This window comes from Diabrotica undecimpunctata, chromosome 8 (genome assembly GCF_040954645.1).
Source record: "Diabrotica undecimpunctata isolate CICGRU chromosome 8, icDiaUnde3, whole genome shotgun sequence".
Taxonomy (NCBI): Eukaryota; Metazoa; Arthropoda; class Insecta; order Coleoptera; family Chrysomelidae; genus Diabrotica; species Diabrotica undecimpunctata.
The window spans coordinates 24,293,068-24,314,565 of NC_092810.1; positions in this window are offsets into that span (position 1 = coordinate 24,293,068).

The following is a 21,498-nucleotide window of genomic DNA, read 5'->3' on the forward strand; positions in this document are numbered from 1 at the left end:
AGCCAAACTGAGTTTCATCTCTGCTCCTATATAGTTGTTAAATCCTGGTCCGTTCCCCGTTGGAAACATTATAAATAAATTATTTAATTATATTTAAATTTACAAAAATTTGATGAGTTTATTTAATTATTTTCAAGTCTATTATTTTTGATCGAGTGACATGATATTGAGTTTTACATACTATATGAATCGCTAACTGCAGAAATGCATTATGTCCAATATGTACGAATTTTGTGTATTTTATTAAAATTGTTTCCAGTAGCAAAACGCAACGTTTACTACAAAAAGGAAACACGTCCGCATATTAGTATTGCCATGGCAATGCTTTCAATATTCTATTTACTGCAGAAAGGAAACTAGTCCAGGACAAGTTCTCTTTCTGCGGTAAACAGTTGCAGCGCTAGAACTGTGTGGCAAATATTCGAACTATCCTCACAGCTGAGTTTAGGCAGACAATATTGTGCTTTGTTTATTGATGATTGTTGTCGTCTTTACTGTTGTTAATAATTAGATTAGAATGAGTGGTTTAGATAAGGAATGGCGTGTAAACAAGAACGGGTTTTACGAATAATGACAAATATAAAAGCAACATAATAAAGAAGTCTAAAGTGGCTGGACAAGAACACGTAAACTGGGTTAGCAAAACTGTACCCGTTAAAAAACCAAGCTCAAATTTTTGCAGTAAATATTGTTTTATTCATTGTTGTTAATTTGTACATTTTGATTTAAATACCATTGTACTGATAATATAATCTTGTATGTATTTCGAAGTAATATTAGTCTACTAAAACCTAACCTCAAAGTCATTTACTTGTCTCCAATATCTTTTTCACTAAATTACTGTTACAATTAAGTCTTTTGTTGTTTCAGTTGCATAGCCAATTGCCGTGGAGTTTTCACTAAAAAAGATATGATTGAAATATCCGCCAAACTACATAACATGACAACCAAAACGGAATAGGACATTTACATCCAATCTGTTATGGAAATTAGTCAGATTGCAAGGTAAAGACCCAGGTCTAGTTTGCCAACCGCGAAACCCAAGGCTTTCACTGTGATTTATTATGTAGTACACAATGGAAAACGTACAAAAGTATGTAAAAATGGATTTATAAAAACCTATGGATATACTGCAAAGCAATGTTACCGTTTGTCCCATCTATTGCAACTAAATGAAATACCAACTGACAACAGAGGAAAAAACTTTTCAGGAAATGCAATACCTGGGTCCGTACTGTCTAAATTAAGGGTCCATGTAGAATCATTCCTCACCAAAGTACATCACTATACAGAAAAAGAAAAAAAGTATTTTTCAGCTAATATGAATTTAAAAATCATATACGACATGTTCATTAAAACAGAACATAATTTCCTTATTTTAACATTAGGAACTGAGAAAAGGCTCTGCTACAAGTCTTTTTGGACATATTTCAAGGAAAACTACCCTTTTATTGGATTTGCCCAACCAGTTAAAGATGCATGTGTTACATGTGAGGAACTAAATTTAAAAATAAAAATCCTGTTTTGAATGAGAATGCAAAGCGAACAGCTGTCGCTGAGCTAACAGTAGGTATATAAGCGTAAGTTTAAAAAGTTCTATGCATCATTGAAAGAAGTGACCACGCAGTGTGCCAGTAAGCCTAAAGAAAATGATTTTATGGCCAACATATCTTTACCTTGTATTCCTGTCCAAGATACCTATTACCTAAGACAGCTCACTGTAAACGTCTTTAGTGTGCATAATCTCGCGACATGGGAATGTACAATTTTAATCTATCATGAAGGTGAAGGGAGTAAAGGCTCAAACGAAGTTTGTGCTATGTTAGATTGGTACATAAAAAAATTGGCAATGGTGTAGAAAACCTTTATCTGTTTGGGGACAACTACGCAGGGCAAAATAAAAATAATACTGTGATTCGCATGATGATGTACTTGTGTTAGATTCTTCTTCTTCTTCTTAGGGTGCCTGTCTGTTCCGAACGTTGGCGATCATTCTGTCTATGATGACTTTGTTGGTTACTATACGACGTAGCTGTGTTGAGGTCTTTCTATGTCATGCTCTCAGGTTAGCAAGCCAGGATATTCTTCTTCGCCCTGGGGCCCTTTTTCCTTCAATTTTACCTTGCAAAATGCAGTGAAGTAGCTCGTATCTGCCTTGATTTCTCATTATATGTCCCAAGTACTGCAGCTTACGGCTCTTCACGATGTTGACCAAATCCGCAGTTGTGTGCATTATGTGAGATAAAAAAGTTTAATGAAGTCAAACTAACCTTTCCTGTTAGGGGCCACTCTTTTATGCCAAAACACAGAGATTTTGGCATCATCAGAAGAAAATTAGAGCAAGAAGAACGATATTATACTATTAATGAGGTTGAAGTGCTTATAATGAAATGATAAAAAATTAACGGCAAATTTTCTGTTATTAAAATGACTGCTGCTGATGATTTCATTGACTTCAGTTCATGGTGGCCCCAGTTTTATAATAAAAACCTGCCTAAGTAATGATTCGTATGGCAAAAATGTCCCAAGAAACCAAAAAAGGGCTTTTGCCATATCACAATACAGAGAAATGACTTTTTCATCAAAGAATCCTAACACGGTTCAATGTAAGATGAACATCGGCAACTTCATAATGGATGAATTCAAACTACCGAATCCAGTACAGCCAATTCAGGCTCCTACTAGAAGAGCATATTCAACTGTACTTTCAATTAACAACAAGAAAATGGAAGTCATGAATAAAACATTGGTATACATCCCGGAAGAAAAAATAAATTTTTGGAATCCGATTTTGTCATTGCCAATTACACCGACATTTACAGAAGAAAACTAAAAACTTGAACTGAAATTTACTTCAAAGTTTTAATTTATGATTTAATTGCTTTATTTCATGTATAGGACATTGTTTTATTTCATTAAAATTAATTCTCATAAAATATTCTGTTTGTATATTGATTGTTTTCCTTAGAGCTTCTTAAAGTTTCTTGTTTACAGTTAGCGATTCATATGTCCTAAAATGTTTCGCAAATATTTTGAGAGTTTGTTGGAGAAAACATTACTGAAAATTGGGCAAAATTTAAAAAAGGATTAACATGTTCCTACATTAAAAGTGGCAACGTAGCAAAAACCCTCTTCAATTTCAATACTAAGAAAGTGCGTGCATGTCTGTGTGTTCGAACGTGTCAAGCCGTCATCGTTTTAAAGACCGGTAGCTGAGGCAGTCGTGTTCTAGATAACTTTCCTCATCTTCTTGATCGTCTTTTACCACGAGAACCGCACGAACGAGAAATCTTTTTTTATAAGCAAGGCACTGATGATGCATCATCGAAAGTGACCTTGCTCGAGGCGGCGAGAAGGTTTACTTAATCTGCGGTACCGAGCCATTTTACCCCTCGACAGGACGTGGAGAAGAAAGTATGAACAGAAGAACCAGTGATTTGTTCGGTTTCGAAAGAGTTTTGGTTTTATTATGTATAAAGTATTGTCTGATCTGTATTATTGATTGACTTAATAAGAATTCAATTCTTATTTTAGCGATATATCTTTCTTCTTGATTTTAATAATTAGCCAGGTAACTTATATGTAGGACGACGCTTTGAAAATATACCGAAAGTCATTATTGCCATTAAAAATTTACGTTTTGCGCAAAAATAAGCGGCTTTACCCCCTTTAAGCAGCTCTGTCACCTCCAAATGTGAAAAATATCGATAAAGAGATCAAGTGCGATCTTATTGTAAAGAGTTTCATTTCTTATATACGAGGGTGGATTAATTGTCATTATAGTGTATTTTTATGTATGAGAGAGTAATAAAACAATAAATTATGTATGCAAATCCCTAAACTGTTGATACGGGTGACTCAATGAAAAACAGATATTTGTCAACAAGTTTACAGAAGTATATAGGAAAACAATTTTAAATTGAGTATGACCACCAGGTATAAAGGTTGGAGCAGAATAGAATACAATAGTTGTGAGGGTTACTAATCCCTAAATAAGGTTGCCAGTGTCGGAGTGATGGAGGTTAACAGGTACTAATGAATTTGCAAGAAATGTAAGATGTTTATTTTATTGGTTATATATAACCAATAAAAGTTTAATAAGTACCTACCTATTTGCAAAATAAAGTTTAATTCTTTAGATAAAATAAAACGTTTTATTTTATCTATTTGCAAAATAAAGTTTAATTCTTTGCCTATTTGCAAAATAAAGTTTAATTCTTTAGATAAAATAAAACGTTTTATTTTATCTGAAATGAGTGCATTCCACGAAGTAAGGGTTTCAACAATCAAACATTTAATTCTTTAATTCCAGGAATCTACGACAGTAATTGACTAGATAATTACCTTCTAAACTTATTCCACAGAAAATGTGATAGTGGGTTTTTCCATTTTGTATATAGGAAGGTCCAAGTGGCGTATTCAAAATTCTTAACAGTTCACTAAAAGTAGGTACTTTAGTTGCAAGGTGCAGTTTATTGTGTATACTAGTGTTATGGAAAATTTGGAAGTGCCGTGTAAACGCCGAAAAATTGGTCCTCTAACAGTTAATGAAAAAACATTAATATTTAATTGTTTTAATTCATTTACAGACAAACGTTTATGTGAAAGTGTTGATGAGACCGTTGAGTTAGTTAGCAGTACACTTGGTGTTGGGAAATCTACGATTTACAGAGTTATTAAAGAAGAGAAATGTGGTAGTTTTCAAATGCCACGTAATGCTCCAGGGAAACCAAAATTTCAAATAGAATATCATTTTAAAGAAGGACTTCGACGGAAAGTGCATGAATTCTTCTTTAGACAAGAATTTCCAACATTGGATAAAGTTCTTGTCTCAGTTCGAGATGATAAGGATTACCCAGAAATGAGTCGAAGTACGTTATGGAAACTTTTAAAAGAAATAGGCTTCCGCTGGAAAAAGAATCCCAGAAAGTCTATTTTATTAGAAAGAAGCGATATTGTGAAGAGAAGACATTTTCTAAGAACCATAAAGGAAATGAGAAACCAAAAAAGAAAAATATTTTATCTTGATGAAACATGGATCAACGAGGGTCATACACCAAATAAATTTTGGCAGGATGAAACTGTTACAAGTCAAAGGCACGCTTTTGTAAATAACTTATCTACTGGTTTAAACCCACCATCAGGAAAGGGACGCAGGCTGATAATAGTACACATTGGCAGTTCAGACGGTTTTGTTGAAGGTGGTTTATTAACTTTTGAATCAACTCGTACCGGTGACTACCACGAAGACATGAACGCTGATGACATGAACGTCTTTCAAGAATGGTTCGAACAAATGATAGATCTTCTTCCTAAGAACTGTGTAATAGTAATGGATAATGCAAGTTTTCACTCCAGACTTATAGAAGGACTGCCCACAACCAAGTGGTTAAAAAAAGACTTGCAGAATTGGCTGAGTTCAAAAAATATTACGTACCATCCCGGATCTATAAGAAAGGAACTTTATTCGTTGTGTGCCCTTCATAAAGAAAAATTTAAAAAATACGAAATTGATGAAATTGCCAAAAATCGTGGAATGACAGTACTTAGATCCCCACCATATCATTGTGAATTAAACCCGATTGAACTGGTATGGGCACAGATAAAGAGTGAAGTTTCAAGAAAAAATACCACTTTTAAAATTCATGATGTTAAACAGTTGTTTTTGGAGGCCGTAAATAATGTAAAACCTGAAAACTGGGAAAAGGCAGTAAATCACACTATTAAAGAAGAGGAAAAAATGTGGAAGCTGGACAATATTACTGATAAAATGATCGAGCCAGTTATTATAAATCTTGGTTCTGAAAGTTCATCTTCTGAATCTGATTTGGATTTGTAACAAGTAGCTGTAAGTTTTATATTAATATTTTTATTCATCTATTTAACATACCTTAGACGGTTTTAAAAACTCTTTTTCTCTTTTGTAATTTTTAAAAATTAAAAAAAATGTGAATTTTTTAAAACCCTTTTTAATGTAGGCCAGTCAGTTCTAATATAGTGTGATAAAAGAGTTCACTTTTGTTTACATACACATAACACTTTATAACACTGAAATAATTCATTTATTTTTTACAATTATTCAAAGTAATTTTTCAATTAATCTTGAGCACGCCCATGGAGTGGTCGGAGCTACCAGTTAAAATTATGCTAATTACTCTCTCGTTCATAAAAATAAACTATAATTGGTGGTTACTTCATGAACATTTCAACACAAAATTTTACAATGAGGGACGTCTAAATCCAAAAAAGCTATATTGTATATACATTATTTTGTTACAAAAGTTTTTTTATTGATCGAGTTATTTTTAGAAGTGATTGTTCAGTGATTTGTTGAACTAAAGTAACATACACTTTTCTTCTATAGAAATGTAGCAACACATACAATAGAATTACGAAAAACTTTATTTGGCTTTTACTGTATCTGAAATACCATATTATTCAGCGGAAGAGTTTCTTAACGAATAACTAAGAAATTACAGTACGTTTAGGTACGAGCAACTAAAGTATTTTTTTTATATATTTGGATATCACATTCAGCAGCTTAAACTTATTCGTAAAATTGTTGCAATTTAGTTAAATTTTGCAATGGATTGTATATTTTATTGTCTTTTATTTTGTGATAATGACGATTTATATAATTTTAGTAAATTTTAATTGTTACTGTTATTTTTTTAACTTTTTGTTAGCTTTGTCCATAAAATTGTACAATTTTCAATGACAATAAAGCATATTTCTATTCTATTAATATATATTCAAGAATTGTTTAACGTTTTTATTAATGTTTTTTTGTAGGTTTTCTTAATAAGAAAATTTCTGGTGAAACAGTCCACCAATTTTTAACAGGAAATATTTTTTATCGAACATAAAGATTTCATCGTCAATTAACGTTAGAACCTACTTTTTCCGAAATTTACGAACATACTTAATTTTTTAATGGGCAGCCTCCTCCAACGCGTTAAACATTAATCGGTTCTTTTATCTTAAACTTTAACGTCGCGCTACCGCGTTCTTTTGATATTAAATTCATAAGGAATAAAGAAATTACCATATTACCAACCTATTCAGTAGCCGACAAATAATAATCCTCCTAAAGAATATCCCTATCGGTGGCCGTTATCTTAAATCCGATCACGCGGTAGAAAAATCGAAATTAGTAATTAATATGATGTCGTTAGTACCGACAAAGTACTAACACCAATTATTAATATCTTCCAAGAGGAGTTAGAAATTTAGCCCACGCGTTCAGTCCGGTACTTATGTTTTTGATGAAAATGAATCTAACATTAGAAAGTAAACTCAAATTAGCAGTTGAGATGTATAGTAGAATAAAAAATAAGTTGTACAAAGAAAAAAAAAATTCTGAAATTTATAAAAAGCCTAATGTATTGTTTAAAACAGATCAATGTTTTTGGAGTATTAATCCATATCATGTTTCCTAGATTCCTCTCTGTAATGGCTTAGTCAAATAAAATTTTAATACACGTATTAGGCTTGAAATTATTGGGATCTTTTCCAAATCAAAGTTTACGTAAAAGAACTGATTTTTCATGAAACTATTGTTTTAATTTTATTGTTATTAAGGGGTATATAATATATACTTTGTCTCAAAGTGACTAGTCTGTACAGGGTAAGATATGCAATGCTAACCTTATGGGAATTTCGCCAAGACGTTGCCAGTTTTACGCAGTGAGCGATGGCGTTCTCTATTGTCTATATTTCAAAATAAACGGAATAAACCAGGAGTTCTCAACAAGTCCTCACGTACAATTTTATGTAATTTGCAAATATCGTTTGCTAATAATTTTACATAATACTATACATTATTTGTTTCTAATAGTAACTTATCAACTTTTATCTTTTATTAGTAGCAGTAGTATAATAAAATGTGCATTAAATAAATATTTTCCGGTAATTTCTACTAACTGCCAAATTTAAAATGTTATTTATGTCCCTGCCGTGCTAATTACTGCCATAATGTGTAAGGAATTTGTAATTTTGGTTGATATTAACTGCAAATACTTTCTTCAGTTCTAAGTTATTCAGTAATTAAGAAGCAATTAGAGTAATTCTTGTACAGAATATGTTTAAAAGCTTGATACATCCAGGGCCTTAATTAGTCTTTATTTACGATAACTTACGACTTACGATTATTTGTACCATCTTGGATGTACTGTTACTGTTTTATTATTGTTATTATTTGTTGGTGGCTGTTGTTGTGATTTGCTGTTGGCAATTATTGTTATTTTCTGTTGTTGGCTATTGTTTTATTTGACGCCGAATTTTTACCGCAAAATGAAGGAAATTGTTCAATGGAAACGTGGAAAAGCTCTGAAACTTTCAGAGAAGCAGATACTAATAAATAATATTAATTATCATCTTAATCAGTATAACAACGATTCTGTATCAAGTGTAATTAGGAAAGTGTCAGAAATGAGTGCTGTTTGCGAAAAGACTCTGTTTCGCATACGACAGGAATATTCATCACCTGCTGGATTACAATCTCCAAAGAGCAGGCCCAAGAAGCGAAAGGTTGGTAATTCTCGTGACAACAAGTACGATGAAGGTGTCAGGGGCCAAATTCGTCGAATAGTGTGATATGGATTTTGTGTTTATAAAACAATCTAACCAATCCATGTTTATAAAGAAATCCAATTTTGATTGAAAAACCAGAAATCATCTCGTGGCGTCATCGTTATTTACGCGCAATTCGTAAATACCGCGCAGAAGGATACAAAAATATCAAGCACAGTGTGAAAAAAGAATGGGTTGATAAAACAATTACATCTCATCGCAATGCTTTTGTTCGTGGTCTGACAACAGGATTAAAAGCTCCAACAGCTCGTGGTGCACGGTTCATTTTATTGCACGTAGGATCTACCAGTGGATTTGTTGATGGAGCAGAGCTCACGTTTTTGGCAAAGAAAAATACTCAGGACTACCACGACGAAATGGATGGACCGACCTTCGAAGATTGGTTCGAAAATAACTTAATGCTAAATTTACCAGAAAAAACTGTTGTGGTAATGGATAATGCCTCCTATCATAGCAGAAAGTCAGAACAAATTCCCAACAGTTCAACACTAAAAAAAGATATTCAAGAATAGCTTCTGTCAAAGGACCTACAAAGAAGACTACCTAAAATGCGAGTTACTTGATGTAGTCAAGGCCTTCAAAGCAAAATATGACAGGTACATAATATAAGATACTGCCAAAAAGCACAATGTGAAAATTCTGAGGCTCCCACCCTATCACTGTGAACATAACATATATGTATATCAGAATCTGTCCTTAATGATGTTAGAATAAAGTAATAAAATATGTGGGGAACCAGGAGGATTATTGGTATTTAATACCTGATTAAAATTTAATAATTAAATTAAACCAAACGACAGAATGTTGAAACATTTAAGCTAAAAGATCTTTTTAGCTGTTTAGTTCGTATTTTGTTCGATTCCCTCTGTTTCTTTTGATTGAAGACAATGGATTCTTCTGGACAGTGGTTCCATTCCTTAAAGTCGAAGAACTTGATTAAGAACTCTATATTATAGGAGTAAACTTCCATGCATCCTTCTATCGGTGTTCGGCGATCCGTGCTAAAGTGTAAGCGAATAGCCAAGTGTAAGACGGTTTTGAATGGAACCTCTGAAATGGAATGGTAACCACTCCGGGGAAGATTTCGCCTCAGCGGGGTAAAGGCGCACTGCCCTGCTGGTCTCCTAAATATGTTTTGTACAGTCATTAAAAAAACTTCCTCCCTTTGGTTTATTCCTTGCGAAATCTTGATGGATCTAACGTCGGAAACTGGTACATCAAATATTTAAAAACGTGTTCACCTGATGACGAATCAGATGATGTAGAATCTGTGCGTCTTCCACATCATCAATCCGTCCCTTTCGTGGTCGTCCTCTACTTCTTGTACCCTCTGGTTTTGAAAATGTTAAACTCTTCTTGTATTCGTGATCTGACATCCTAGCAATGTGTCTAGCCCATCTAAGTATCTGTACTTAACGAATTTCACAATATCTGGACCGGTGTATAACTGGTATAGATTCAAAAATCTTTCTAAGAATTATTCTCTTAAAAATACCAAGAAGTCTTCTCGTCATTTTGAGATAAGGTTTACGTTTCAGCTCCATTTATCAAAACCGGTCTTATTAAGGTCTTGTATATATTGAGCTTTACTGCACGTTTTATATTTTTATTTTTTTTAATGTTTCTGGAGACCGTGATCAGTTCTGTTTGCTATTGCTATCTTCTTCTTAACATGCCATACACCAAAGTGCGTAGGCGACTATCTCATTACTAGAATTCTGTTCTTGGCTGCGTGACACAGCTCGCCTGTATTGTGTATTCCTGTCCATTCTTTAATATTCCTTAACCAGGATAATTGTTTGCGGCCGGCTCCTCTCCTACCTTCGATCTTCCCTTGTAGGATTAACTGTGGTATTTCATATTTTGCTCCTCTCAATATGTGCCCAAGGTAACCAATCTTGCGTTTTTTAATTAATTTAAAGAGTTCTCTTTCCACGCCGGCCCTCTTAAGGACGTCATCGTTTCGAACTCTATCCACCCAAGGTATGCGCATCATTCTTCTTAATGCACAAGAAGAATTCACATTTCAAATGCTTCAAGTTTGTTGATAGATGTTTTTTTCAAAGTCCACGTTTCCATGCCATAAAGCAAGATGGACCATATGTAGCACTTGACCATTCTGTAGCGTATTTCGAAATGTAGGTTTTGATTACATAGGAGCGGTCTGAATTTCACAAAAGCTTGTCTTGCCATTTGTATTCGGGTTTTTATCTCTTGTTGTGGATCCGATTGGTCATTGATTGTGGTGCCAAGGTATTTAAAAGTTTTCACGCGTTTTATGCGATCGTCACCTATGCATATTATCGGGTTTTCTGGAGGGTTTCTGCTAATGACCATATATTTCGTTTTCAAAATGTTGATTTTGAGGTCATATTTTTTACCTATGCTATTCAACCTATCAAGTAATAACTGCTGATCTTCCAATTTATCAGTTATAATCACTGTGTCGTCCGCATAGCGTAAGTTGCTAATTGGTATGCCGTTCAGCTTAATGCCTAATTCCGTGTCTTCTAATGTGTCTTTATTGTCTTTATTTCGTCGCTTGTCGTGTTTATTGCGTTTACTAGTGATCCAAGATATGTGAATTCTTTGACTTGCTCAAAGGTATGGTTGGTAATTTGAATTCTCTGTTGGATATTTCGGGGATTTTCAGAAACCAACATATTGGTTTTTTCCTCGTTTACCACAAGTCTTATTCACTAGCTGCGTTCGCAAGCCTTCTAAAACACTGCACCATGTCTCTCATACTTCTGCCCACTATATCTATATCGGCAGCGAATGAGAGAATTTTACATCGATCTATTAAAAATAGTTCCATTCATTCTAATATTTAATTGTGTGATTGTCTTTTCCAAGGCAATATTAAAGAGGAGACACGTCAGCGCGTCCCCTTGTCTTAGATTAGACCGTTATTAGTGTCAAGAACGTAGAGTTTTCTCCTTCAATTCTAACGTTTTGCATTGCTAGTTGGGTCAAGTTAACTAACTTAGGTGGGATCCCAAAGTCTATCATTGCATTATATATTGCAGTTCTTTTCGCGCTGTCATAGGCTGCTTTGAAGTCAACGATGAGATGGTGTGTATCTATGTTATATCCTAGTGACTTTTCTAGAATCTGCCTATGTGCTTGAATTTGTTTCTTTGTAGCTCTCATAACAAGATTTTTTACAGGGATGGGTAGTTAACCCAACGCCAAACCCCCTTTTTGGAGGACCATTTCACTCGCTCTCGTCAGTTCCCGACTCAACTTTCCACCCAGGTTGGATACCGGATCTCCAGTTGGGTTGCTCGGTTTACAGGGGACATCAGCGTGAAGGTGACATCGGATTTGAGTAGAAAAGGCTAATTGGAGTAAACTGGAATCAACTCCATGTTTTCGCATTCTACTCCTTTATCCCCCTATTTGTAATAATATCATTTTTATTTACTGCATTTTAATTTCTTTACCCAACTCGTTTTATTTTCTCCGTAAACTGATAAAAACAGTATAAATGATATTCAGCTAGTAAATTAAAATAAATTAAATTCAAAGGTGTTACCGCCGTGTCTTTTTAGAAAAATCTGATATAAAACAATGTTCGACTAAATAAATGAGGTACCTAAATATAGTTGTAGTCAATATTAACACTTTATCGCCAATGTTGATCCTTTCTTGTACCTTAATACCTCTATAAATTTCGTTCGAATAAGGATAATCTCTTATTATTACCTATAACGATAAAAAAATTATCAACAACTTTTACGTTTCCGTCGACAACAGATGTTACACAATACAGGTAAGAATGGTAGTGTCCAATAAAGCACTTGGACGAACTACCTTATAAATTACATGTATTCCTTTTAGAGATTTTAAAAGCCGTCTTCACAAGACATTAGAAAAGCCATAAAATTAAAATTTCAATTTCCCGCTTGATACCCAAATAAAGCGATCGTCGATTACCATATAGTCGGTCTTGTATTATAGTCATCGTTTTTGTTAATGTTGAGACTGGAGGAGTGGACAAGCCCATAAATCCGCTTGCTTACGTTTTCGGACGTGTTAAACGTTTGATCTAATGTGTGGGATGGGCTCTAATCGGTTAAGAAGATTTTCAAAAACAGTAAGGATACGGAGATATTTATATATTAATAAACTGGTCAAAGAGATTAACCTTATATTTGATGATATCATTACTTTCCAGTTGAATTTTTGATTATTATTATATACTAGTGATTTTGCCCGTCGCGATGCGACGGAGGATTCAATCAATTGTATCTACAGTCACTTCACTTAATTTTTTCTGTCTTCCTTCTATTACGGGCTAGGACGACAACAAAATAATATTTTAATTTGTTGTACAACTTTCATAACAAATAAGTCACTTTTGGAGAGTCGCTGAACTTTTTGCGTAAAGTCCTTTTGTGAAATCGACGTACGTATAAAACCAGCGTAATTCTAGTTTGACAATTTATTTGTTGGGAAAGCTCCAGTTTTGTATTATATTTTTTACCAATCGCCAAATTCGCAGCCTATTTTTTATGATGAACAAAATTTTTAAAAGAATTAAAAATTAAATCATGAATGTGTTGCTTGTGTAAGTCCATTTCAAATAGATAAAAGAAATAAAATAAGACTTACTCATAATAAATTTAATTTTATTACCAAAACGACCGGTTTCGCTTTCTACACTTTGCAAAGCATCTTCAGGTCAAACGGTACAAAGTAAATTAAATGCTGAAATTATAAAAAGCCCATATTAGGGTGCTGTCTTATAAAGATAAAGATCAAAAAAGTTACAGTAATTATTCCAATATTACATGTCTATGTTTATTAGTATGCATAAAATTGATTAAGCAGACAAAGTAAAAACCCACAAATTGGTAAGAGATAATCTATTGAATTGTAATAAATTAGTAACAAACAAAATACTACTTACATGCCGGTACAAGAATTATTAGTTATTGATTCGTGAAACATAGTAATCACATAATAATAAACATAGTAATAAACATAATAAATGACAAATGACAGAATATATACGGGGAACAACAAGTAGAAAAGTCATTAAAAAAGTTGATCAAATAATGCTAAGCACTGCAAGACACTCGCAATATGATCCAGAAAACAACACAGCCCAACAGTGCCTGGATACATTAAAACAAAAACTCTCCGTTTATTCAGGACGACTAAGGAGGTACAAAGTTAGTAACAGCCGGAAATGTGACAATGCGCTTTTTGAGCATGCCGAGAAGGCGTTCTATCGGAAACTCAATTCCACTGTCGAAAGTGCCAATAAAACATATCCAAGCCAAGAAGAAATTCAGGAGTTTTGGGGAAATCAACTTTCCACACCAGCTGCTCTTAACACCAATGCTGGATGGATAGAAGTTACGGCGCACAACTGTCAACACTACCGTACAACTGTCTATGAACCCTTCACCACAGCAGAAGTCTCAAATATCATCAAAGAGCTTCATAACTGGAAATCTCCTGGACCAGACGGAGTTCAAAACTTCTGGCTTAAGAAGTTCTGGAGTGCTCATGAGTGCTTGTCAACACTAATTAATCGTGTTATTTCTAATCCGCAGGAAATACCATCATTTCTAACTCAGGGAACAACTTATTTAATACCGAAGGATCAAAATAATACCCAAGATCCAGCCAAGTACCGGCCAATTACGTGTCTTCCAACTCTGTACAAATTGGTCACATCCTGTGTAGCCCAGCGTATCTACCAACACTGTGCACTAAACAATATCATATAACCTCAACAGAAAGGATGCGCTAAGGGTTCCATGGATTGCAAAGAACAACTTATTATCGACTCAGTCATTTCTAACCAGGCATACACCAAAAAAAGGAACCTCTTCACTGCCTTTATTGACTATAAGAAAGCCTTTGACTCAGTGCCGCATGAATGGCTGGTAGATATATTAAGAATATATAAAGTCGATGATAATATAGTGGCCTTTTTAAGACATATACTGACAGATTGGAAGACTAAAATTCACCTCCAAATACCTGGTGAAAGCAATATCGAAACGGAAAATATCGCAATTAACCGCGGCCTATTTCAAGGAGACTCGCTGAGTCCATTGTGGTCTGTCTAGCGATGAACCCATTATCCCAGCTATTGAACTCCACTGACTCAGGTTTGAGCATTAAAAACAACAATACTGTAGTGGCGAAGCTTAATCATCTGTTGTATATGGATGATTTGAAACTACAGGCTTCCACTCGAAATCACTTAGATCAAATGCTAAAAACTGTAGAAACTTTTTCAAATGATATCAGTATTCACTTTGGGTTAGACAAATGTCGTGTACTAAATATAGTCAAGGGTAAGGTTCAGCCCGGAGGATTCGATATGCAAAATGGCCAAAACATCGAGGCTATGGGCGAAAATGACATGTATAAATATCTAGGAGTAAAGCAAGCGCGGAAAATTGAACATAAACAAATGAAAATCGAATTAACATCAGAGTTCATACGAAGAGTAAAACAGCTACTCCGCTCACATCTTAATAGTAAAAATTTGTTTAAGGCATTAAACACCTACGCATTTTTCGCGCTTAGCTACTGATTTGGGATTATTAAGTGGACTAAAACGGATATAAAAACCCTTCAGCGAAAAGTACGAACACACCTCACAAAGGCACAAAAACACCATCCTCGAAGTGCAGTAGAAAGAACGACATTACCGCGGTATTTAGGAGGACGAGGACTTTTTGATATAAGCGAGCAATTAGAAAAACAGATTACTAATTTACGAACTTATTTTCAGGTGCAGGCGGAGACATCTACTCTTCATCGCGCGATTTGTGCAGTAGATGACACAACACCGATTAAACTCAGGGAACAAGAAATGCGCATAAACCATCTTACTAAGAACGAAAAAATGCGCATCTGGGGTAAACCTCTGCACGGGCGACATCCGAATGAAGTCAGTCAAGACTATGTCGACAATATAGCGTCGAACTATTGGCTGACATCAGGAAAGATGTTCCCTGAAACAGACGGTTCATTACTCGCCATTCAGGATCAGGTTATACCAACCAAAAATTACCTGAAATATATCGTCAAAGACCCTCAGGTCCAAAACGACAAATGCCGATATGGATGTCAAGCCCAAGAAACCATCCAACATCTTACCGGGGGCTTCCAGGCATTTGCTGCAACTGACTATAAGGAACGGCATGACTCAATAGGAAAGATCCTCCATCAAGAGATAGCTTTTAAACTGGGACTTCTACAAACAAACCATCTCCCATATTATCAATACGTTCCTGAGAGTATGCTTGAGAATGACAACTACAAGCTATACTGGGATCGCACTGTGCTCACAGACGAAACTGTAGCACATAACAGACCAGATCTCGTGCTAGTTAATAAACTTACAAGACAAACAACACTAATCGATGTGGCGATACCTAACAACAATAATCTGCGTGTTAAGTACAACGAAAAGATAGCCAAGTACAGAGATCTGGAAATACAAATAAGGAGACAATGGAAAATGGAAAGTACCCAGACGATACCTATTATTCTTTCTACCACTGGAGTCATCCCGAAGAACCTCCTAGAAAACATAAGAAAGCTGGGTCGAAATGAACATCTATATAAGATCATGCAGAAAGCTGTGCTACTTTCGACGTCCAGATGCGTTCGAAAATTTTTGGGAGATACACCGATGTACCAAGTCACCTAGGACTCGATAACATGGAAAGAGTCCCACCAGAGCTCAATCCTTTTGATACCGTAGGTATCTGGGATGAGTGAATTTTCCCCTTAGAGGGAGTGTGAGCCGTATGGCTAAATCTGGATAACATAATAATCTGGAAACATAATAATCATAAATTAAATTATGTAGAAAAAATTTAATAACGAATAAAAAAATAATACATGTTTAATGATTCTTCTCATTTTTGTCCATAACACTAAAATATTATATAAGGTTAGCTCAAACATCTTTAACTTCAAAAACTTCAGTAATGTCTTCATTTACCAATTCATCTTCAAAATTCTCTCAATTTTGATCCCCCGCTAAGTTATACTCGTAGAATGTTGCTGTAAATTAGAATGGTTGAATTTTTTCAACCTTACAGCCACTTCCAATGTATGGAATAGTACCTAAACCTTCTATTTCATAAATATAAAAAGTTATGTTGCATATCTGGTTCTAAAATTCAGTATAAAAATTGGATTGTTCAGTGGACTTCTTAAAAATGGCTTTACTTTATAATCAGAATCTCCTTGTAAGAATCCATTTCTATTATCTCCTTTTAAACTTCTTATTAAGAATACAGAATTATTTATTCCTACCTGGTAGGTACCTAGAAAAACATCCAAGAAGTATTACAAAATTGTTAGAATTTAAAATCAATATTTCATATATCATACAGAGGATTTATTGAAAGTTTTGAAAATTTCCTACTACACTCTGGATATTTTGTATACTTACTCTGAGTCTTTTGAATATACAGTGTGGAAACCACTTATGGGATAAAACTGTTTGTGTCCTTATTTTAGAAAATAATAAAAAACGTTGAGATACTTTAACTTTTAAATTTAAATGTACGTTTTTTAAACATAAATTTGAATGTACTGGGTGATCCACGCAAGTCTGGCATAGTCCATAATCTGTATTTTAAATGAAACACATTGTATATTTTTAGATTTTAAAAGCTCCTTAACAACCTGATCTCAACCAACTATATCATGTAGAGTCTATATACAAGGTGAAATTTTGAAATTAAGTATAATTTTCTTCAAGACAATTAATCTACAGAATACCTTAGGTAATTGATTGGATTACATTAAAATAAATGCTCAAAATGTTTTCCACCTTATTGTTGGCAATAACACAGTCTAGTATAAAACTCATCCCGAACTTTGTTTAAAGTTTAAGGTGAAATATTCCGTATTTCTGTAGTTATCCTTTCTTTGAGGTCTTAAATGCTAGTTGGTTGTGATGCATATACTTTGTTCTTGAGATAACCCCACAAAAAAAAATCCAAAGGCGTAAGATCTGGAGACCTAGCTGGCCACTCAATAGTACCCCTTCGTCCAATCCATTTATTGAAGAAGTTTTCATTCAAGTAATTTCTCACCATTAAAGCATAATGGGGTGTTGCACCGTCCTGCTGGAACCAGACAGAAAAACATATCCAAGAAGTATTACAAAATTGTTAGAATTTAAAATCAATATTCCATATATCTTTTTTCGGATCCATTCGGAGAATCCATTGTCATGCGGTAGGGTCGGATCTATTGGATTGGGATATAAGTTAGCTAATTGAGGAAGAACGTCGTCTCTTAGCATGCTTAAATATTTTTCGGCTGTCAAGTTACCATCTACAAATATAGGACCAATAATATAATCTCCTATAATACCTGCCCAAACATTCAACTTTTGAGGATACTGAGTGTGTCTCTCACGCATCCAATGAGGATTCTCCGCTGACCAATATCTACAGTTTTGTCGGTTTACCTCTTCGTTCAATGTAAATGTTGATTCATCAGAAAAAAGAGTTATGCCAAAAGCTATTTCATTTGTGTTAATTTTATCTATCATTCTTTCGCAGAAATCCATTCTACGATCTGGATCGTCTTCTGTTAGCTCCTGCACAAAAGTTAATTTATATGGATGAAGTTTTTCTTTATGGAGACACCTTAGGACAGTTGTGTCACTCACATTATTTTGACGTGCAATTTGACGTGAACTTGACGTTGGATTCTCTGCGACACTTGACAAAATATCCACTTTCACCTCATCTTCAATGAAATTCGGGTTTCTATTTATTGGTTTGACATGTCCAAGTTCTCTGAATTGTGCATAAATTTTAGACACAGTACCTTGTGCAATATTAGGCAACTGAGGATACCTCTGATTAAATAAGTTTGCTACTTCAACTCAACTTCTACAATTCTCCCTGTAACCGATCATCATTAAAATCTCAATTCGGTGGGCCTCAGTTAAATATTTCATTTTTATTTCTGCAAGAAATTAGTTTTTAATTAGGAATTTATTATTTTAATGTAAAATTTCAACACACCAACAACTGGTTGAGATAACAATCCACATTATTTACCGATTTAGTTTAATTAGCAGACTCTCTAGATAGTTTTTACCTATTCATGACAAAAAATGTTAATACGGTTACTAAACAGAAATTTTCCCCAATATACTGAGACTAGACACTTAGACTAGAAGTGTATAAGCCACAATTAAAGGTTAAAGTACGTTTATTGACGTTTCAATTTCCACTTCGTAAATCGTTCTCAAAATACAAACATTAGTAACTTAAACAAATTTTGTTTTTTTTTTTTTTAAATTGAACGTAATACATATATTAATAAACTCAATTTAAAAGTATATTCGGTAATAAAATACACATTAAATTAATAATGAAATTAATACCATTAGTAAACTCATCACGTAAACGCTGTTTTATACATACAAAAAAAAAAAAGAATAGTGAAATTATTACAATCTAATAAATATACAAATCTACGATAAAGGTAATGACGTTTAACCAAACGTAAAATGTTCTCAAACGGTTAAAATGTTCTTAATAAAGTTCAACGATTTAAAATCGCTACAGAATATGTAATAATTGGGCACCAAGTAAACTTACTTGGTCCATGCAGCAACAAAATTATGGTGTATATGTACTTTACCATGCAACATGTGGAAGCACTAGAACTGTCTTTTTCACAAGACCGAGGCGAAGTCCTCTAGGAAGCGCTGCCCTTAACCCATGCACTCCCTCACAAGACCGAAGCGAAGTGTGTCAGGTACTCTTAACCTAAACGCACGTCTGTCTCATACGGCATATGGAACTCGTCTCTTATCTCATTCTTATCTCAAATATACGTCTGTGTCATTTTGCAGATGGCTCGTTTCGTAATATGTAGTTTTTAACACAACTGTATTTTTGTACACGGAATCTTGAAATACGGGGAGAATCAAAACTACCACAAAGTCTGTTAATATTATATAAATGTTTATATATCGTTGCGAAACTGCAGCATTAACAACTATTTACAATATTTTCCCAGAATATAGATCACTGTCGGTTTACGTAATCATAACCTTTTAAAAAAGTTTTTATTATTACAAAAATTAAAATGTTCAATTCTGCATCAGATATTAGTTTTGTTTAGTGTAGTTTATAGACATTAAACATCATACTGATCATACCCTTCGATTTTATTAAATCTTTTAATACCCATGTCTCTAATCTACACTAAACAACAAAGTTTAGGTTGTATTTTTGATTTTGCGATAACTTACAACATAATAACGAACGAATAAATACAATTTATTTTCCAGGTAACTTTATATTTAGTACTTTGTTTGGCAAAAAAAATTTTATATTTTATATGTCAGATTATTTTAATTTATTTTATCTGTCAGTTTAACTGTTCAGATTTCTTTCCTAGGTGACGCTAGAATTTTAAATCTAAACTAACATAAAACTTTAAATTATTTTGTATTAAATGTACCTTAAAAATATTAATAATATTATTTATTAATTATATTAAAATGTATTTAATATTTTTTGTATTATTAATCAAAAGTATCGTTTCAAAAACAAAATATCATTGACTCATAGGTTGAAATGTCAGTAGTTCAAGATTTTTTTGTTCAGATGGCGCTAGGATTTTAAATCTAACCTAACATTAAGTTTTAAGTTATTTTGTATTGAATTCTACCTTAAAAATATTTCTTAAAATAATTATTAATTATATTTATATGTAATTAATACATTATTTTTAATTAAACGTATTGTTTCAAGAACAAAATATGATTGAAATGTCAAATGGCGGTAGTTCAGATATTTTTCCTAGAAGGCGTCGTTAGTTTACTGGACAAACGATGTAACTTGTCATCATAGCCTTTTATTTAATTTACCAGTCTCTTATATTACTTTTATAATTTTTAATTTTAGTTTTCAGTTTCCAAAGATTTTCTTGTAATGGTGGTCGATGTTCCTTCTTCTTCGTCAAATTAAAAAGTAGGAGTTTTAATTTTAAATTGGTACAGTGCAATTAACTTTTTTTAACTTGTCTATCTGTACATAATAGTGATCTTTATCTTAGGCTATTAAAATACAGGAAATTTATTTTATGATACTTTTTTAATGTGACAAAAGAACAAGGATGCTCACGATGTGGACATCCGATCTGTTCATATAAGGATCGTAGCAGGACCGGCAAAAAATCGAAACTTAAAAATCTCTCACGACCTGTAATAAGACTTCCGATTAGAATGAGAAAAAACGAGAGGAAATATATAAGAAACCAGTTTGTAAATCCCCTCAAAACATAACAGCTACCCAATTATAGACAACGAATCCATATCGGGACCAGTTTAATAAGTGATGGAGATAAGTATCATGTAAAACAGGCTTAATCTTAAGCGACGGATACCACCGAACTTCCACCTATATATATTATTAATAATTAAGACCGATTTTGATATTCTCAGATAGATTTTTAAGTGTTTATAGTATGGGGGCGCTTTTTATTTGATAGGTACTAAAAGGCGAAAACTGAAATATTTTGAACATGCCAAAAGAGGATCAAGATACAGTCTGCTACAATTGTTTATCAATAAATTGAAGGTAAAAGAGATAGAGAATGTTGATATCCAAATTTCCATTTAAGGCGGAACTTTAAAAGGAATAAGAAATATGTATTATTAAAAATGAAAACAATTCTCTGCAATAAAGGCATTAGATTATAACTGAGAGTAGGAGCTATGAGATATTACATGTTTTCGATATTACAAATTGAACTTGAAAGCTGGACACTGAAGCAAGTACACATAAATAAGCTCAAATCCTTTGAAATGTGGTGCTACATAAGGATGCTTAGAATAGCATAGACGAAGAAGAAAATGAACATGGAATTACTGCGAGA